The following is a 5,198-nucleotide window of genomic DNA, read 5'->3' on the forward strand; positions in this document are numbered from 1 at the left end:
AGTGGGTAAGAGCACCCGACTGCTCTTCCAAAGGTCCAGAGTTCAAATCCCAGCAACCACATGGTGGCTCATAACCATCCGTAACAAGATTTGACGCCCTCTTCTGGAGTGTCTGAAGACAGCTACAGTGTACTTATACATATAATAAATAAATAAAATCTTTAAAACAAAAACAAAAAAAAACCTAAACAAAAAATTAATGATGATTCTCTACACTCTAAAACCAAGCTGTCAGGATTAAAAAGATGCATGTAGCCCCCTCTGGCAATGGCAAAGAGACAACTTGGTGGTGGCTTTGTTCTTATATAGGTAAGGGGCAGAGCAGATGGCAGGCCTTTGTTCATCCTAGCTTGATCCCTGGCTTGGTGGCCAAAGATGGTTTATGCCTAGGACACATAAAAAATAAAAAAATAAAAATAAAATCCAGATAGTACAGTGAGGGAGGAGGAGGACACACATAGACCTGCTTGGGGGTTGAGAGGGAGGGGACATGCCCACAGTCCTGCCCTCTGTACCACAGCAAAGGTGGGCCATAGGCAAACAGAGCCTCACTTACCACCCAGATCATCCTGGGAGGAAGAAGACAAGAGATCTACCAACCACAGACCTGTTCTCCTAAGCACCACATGGGCAGGCTGTAGCCACCTATTTGCAGCCACACCTTACAATGCAGTTGGAGGATGTCACCCAGGGGCCAGGCAACCACAGGGCCAGCCTGCACCAGGAACAACCACAATATGCAAGCATGTGGTAGACAGATGGAAGAGGGGAAAAAAGGTAAACAGCTTAGTATTATAAAGAGAGGTAGATGCAACTAGAGACCCAAGGGGTGGAGAGAAGTAGCCTGTTGTGAGTGGCTAACCCTGCCACCTGGGGCTATGCTGAGGTCCAAGTCCAAGCTGCTGCTGAGGGCCATGTCTAGGTCTGTGGTGATTCAGTGGCATGGGTCAGTGTCCAGAGTCTCATATTACTACTAGAGAACATGGGGACATCCCTGGTAGGGGCAGCAACGGATGTCCAGGGGCTATACAAAACTGGCCCTGCCCCTCACTGGCTGCCATACTCTGGAGAGCTGGCTCTACCTCTCACCAGCAGCAGCCTTGGGAGAGCTGGCCCTGATCCTGGTGGAAGGCATGCAGGTGAGCTAGCCCTGAGAGCAAGAGCACAGGAGAGCTGGTGCCACAATTTATCTGCTGTAAGGTGGCTTAGGGACAAGGGTGAGGCCCTCCCTCTTCCCATTCACCACCAGTGCTAGTTGGGAGAGCTAGCCCTGGACAACAGTGGCCCTGATGGCAAATGCACGGGTAAGCCAGCCCTGTGAGTGTGGGAGTGGGAGAGCTGGCCCAGGCCCTACCAAGACTGCAGCACTTGGAGAGTGGACCCTGTACCTTGACTGGGTAGCACAGTGGAGCTGGCTCTGGAGGTATGGGTACAGGTGAGCTGGCCCCAAGGGTATAAGAACAGGAGAGCTGACCCTGCCTCCTACTGATGGTACAGTGCTGGAGAGCTCACCCTGGCAGCTAAGATAAGAGAGCCAATGGGCTGACCAACTCAGCTACCACCCAGGCCCAGATCCAAGGCTTTGAATTGTCCTACCCCATAATCCACACCATCTGCAAACAGTTGGGACATGTGAAAGAGCCAGTCCAACTGATAAAAAGCTGCAGGATCTCCCTGACACAGGGACAACAGGATAACTGGGAGGAGGCCCAGTAAGGATTCAATATTGATTGTATCACAGAAGCCAGAGATCTCAAACCAGACCAGTGACTCACTGCAATGAATATTTGCAAGTGAAGATGTACAGACAGAGGGATATACACACTGATTCATACTATAGTTTCCACAATGAGATGTTTTCTGTGCTTTGGCCTTTTTGTTTATTTGTGTATGTGGTTTATTCTGAGGGGAGGTTGTAAGGGCAAAGGTCAGCTATGAGGGGATGAGGAGATGAGTGAGACTAGGGTACATGATATGACACTCACAAAGAATTAATAAAAAGTTAAAAAAAAAAAGCATGCTACCAAATGATGGATTGACATGTCTTATACATAGTCAACCTAATTTAGCAGCTGACATTGAAAAAAAAAATGCATGCAGCAGCCGAGTGTGGTGGTGCATGCCTTAATCTCAGCACTCAGGAGGCAGAGGCACGCAGATCTCTGAATTGGAGGCCAGGCTAGTCTACAGAGGACAGCCAGGGCTACACGGAGAAACCCTGTCTCAAGAAAAAAAAGAAAAAAACAAACAAACAAAAAGAAAGGAAGGGAGGAAGGAAGGGAGGGAGGGAGGGAGGGAGGCAGGCAGGCAGGCAGGAAGAAAGCAGGCAAGCTGAGCAAGTCATAAAGAACAAGCCAGTAAGCAGTGTATGGATACTGCTTTAGTTCCTGCCTAGAGTTCCTGTGCTGATGTCCTTCAATGATGGACTATGATGTGGAAATGTAAGCCAAATAAACCTATCCTCCCCAAGCTGTTCTTGGTCTTGATGTTTTATCCCAGCAACAGACACCTGAGACAGTACGTAAGTAAATACACAGAAGAGCAAACAAGCATAACATAAAAAGTGCATGGGAAAAGAATTACATCTGCCAAATAATAAGTTCTTATTAGAAGAAAGAATACACAGGGGAGGGTATAGGGAACTTTCAGAATAGCATTTGAAATGTAAATAAAGAAAATATCTAAAAAAAAAAAAAGAATACACAGGCCTGAAAGTTAAACTGAATTCAGTAAAAACTAGACTAACAGGTTGGGGATGTAGGTCAGTGGTAGAGCGCTTACCTAGTCTAGGTTCCATGTCTGATACTGCAAATGGTGTTAAAATGTCTTTTGCAGCTGGGTATAGTGGTTCATATCTTAATCCCAGCCAAAGCAATCCTAAAATAAAAGAATATACACTTCTTGACCTCAAACTATACTGCAGAGCCATAGTCACAAAGACACTGAGCACTAAAGAGACATGAGGACAATGGAGCAGAGATCCCAGAGATCTACTACCACAGCTATGTACACCTAACTTTACCTTTATAAAAATAAATACTGGGGGGAAAAGCTTGTTTGATAAATGATGCTGGCAAAACTGGATAACCACCTGCAGAAGAATGGACTGAGATCGAAAACCTGATATGCTGAGACTCCTCAGGGAATTCAAGATATAGGTGTAAGCAAGAATTTTCTCAACAGAAGCCCAATGAGACAACAAACAGCCACAAGAATTGGCAAAATGGATTACATGAAATTCTACACCACAAATGAAACCAACAGAATGAACAAACAGCCTATGGAATAGGACGAAATCTTTGCCGGTTCTACTTCAGACAAGGGATTGCTATCTATACTATGTAAAGAACTGCAAATTTTTTTTTTAAAAAAAAACAAAAACCCAAACAAACAATCAAAAAAACAAACAAACAAACAAACCCAAACTGCTCAGCAATTAAAAGTGCTTACTGCTCTTCCAGAAAATGCTCAGCAATTAAAAGTGCTTACTGCTCTTCCAGAAAATCAGTTTGAATCCCAGCAGCTCATAGCTACCTATAATTCCAGCTCCACAGATTCAACACCTTCTTCAGCAGGTACTCAAGGACAAAACACACAGGTATTTATACTCATCACACACACAAAAGCATTTCTAAAAACTGACAATAGCCAGATGTATTGGTACATGCCTTTAATCCTAACACTCTGGAGTTAAAAACAGGCAGATCTCCATGAGTTCAAGACCAGCCTAGTCTACACAGGAAGTTCTAGGATAGCCTGTTTCAAACTCACAAAAAACAAAAACAAAACAAAACAAAACAAAAATCACCTGACAATGAATGAGATAATCTTCACAAGAATATATACAAAAACAACCACCAAACCAGACACTATTGCAGATGCCAACAAGAGCTTGATGACAGGAGAGCCTGATATAGCTGTTTCCTGAGAGGCTCTGACAGTGCCTGACTAATACAGAGGAGGATGTTCACAGTCATCCATTAGATGGAGCATAGGGTCCCCAATGAAGGAGCTAGAGAAAGGACCCAAGGAGCTGAAGGGGTTTGCATCCCCCTAGGAGGAACAATTATATGAACTAACCATTAACCCCAGAGCTCCCTGGGACTAAACCACCAATCAAAGAAAACACACGGAGGGACTCGTGGCTCTAGCTGCATATGTAGCAGAGGATGGCCTAGTCAGTCATCAATGGGAGGAGAGACCCTTGGTCTTGTGAAGGTTCTATGCCACAGTGTAGGGGAATGCCTGGGCCAGGAAGCAGAAGTGGGTAGGTTGGGGAGCAAGGGGAGGAGAGAGAGGATAGGGGATTTTTGGAGGGGAAACTAGGAAAGGGATAGCATTTGGAATGTAAATAAAGAAAATATCTAATAAAAAAAGAATATATACAAATGGCTAACGTGTATATTTTAAAGTGTTCAACATGCTTAGCCATCAGGAAAGGCAAGTTCAGCTACTCTTAAGCCACCATCACACCCCAGTCAGAAAACAAATGACAATAAATGCTGGAGAGTTTGTGAGGGAGGAGTGCCCCTTTCTCACTGTTGATAGGATGTAAATGTAAACTGATCCAGCCACTGTGGAAATCAGCGTGGAAGTTTTGCAAAAATCTAAAAATAGAACTCCCATATTACCAAGCTAAACCACTTCAGGGCATATACTCTATTTGCATATACATGCATATTGCTGCTCTATTTATAACAGCAAGGAAATGGGACCAGCCTAGATACACATCAACAACAGATGAATGAATAATAAAAACATGATATAGTATATATGTGTACATACATCCACAATGGAATTTTATTCCTCCATAAAGAAAACTAAATTATTAAATTTGTAGGGAAATAGATGGATCTGGAAAATATTGAGGTATTCTGTCAGAAAGACAATTATCACATGTTCTCTCTCATATATGGATGCTGGCTTTAAATGTCTAATATGTATGTTTATGTACAACTGAGTATGTGTAGAGGCCAGGAAAACACAAGAGAGCCCAAGAAAAATGGGAAAAGGAGGCTTTAAGGCAGTGGCTGGGAACATGTGATTGGAAAGTAGAAGGAAGAATCCTGGGGGTGGGAGGATAGAAATGGAAGCAGGAGCTGGGCCTGGTGGCGCAGGCCTTTAATCCCAGCACTCGGGAGGCAGAGGCAGGCGGATTTCTGAGTTCGAGGCCAGCCTGGTCTACCAAGTGAGTACCA

The 5,198-nt window shown here is 44.2% G+C and overlaps 1 protein-coding gene and 1 non-coding gene across 5 annotated transcripts in view; one reads left to right on the plus strand and one right to left on the minus strand.

The window, feature by feature from the left end:
* The window catches only part of Ttbk2 (tau tubulin kinase 2), a 115,143-nt gene that overhangs the window by 97,964 nt on the left and 11,981 nt on the right, over positions 1-5,198 (minus strand). Inside the window, exon 2 of one of the 4 annotated variants that reach the window (XM_029536558.1) lies at positions 2,782-2,877. The exons of the other annotated variants lie outside the window; for them this stretch is intronic. The gene's annotated coding sequence lies outside the window, so the exon portion shown is untranslated. The remainder of the gene's footprint in view (positions 1-2,781; positions 2,878-5,198) is intronic. 4 annotated transcript variants of the gene reach the window in all.
* LOC115063712 lies at positions 257-399 on the plus strand. Its single transcript, XR_003843594.1, has one exon. It is a non-coding gene; the product is annotated as a small nucleolar RNA SNORA48 (small nucleolar RNA).

This window comes from Mus pahari, chromosome 3 (assembly GCF_900095145.1).
Source record: "Mus pahari chromosome 3, PAHARI_EIJ_v1.1, whole genome shotgun sequence".
Classification (NCBI taxonomy): Eukaryota; Metazoa; Chordata; class Mammalia; order Rodentia; family Muridae; genus Mus; species Mus pahari.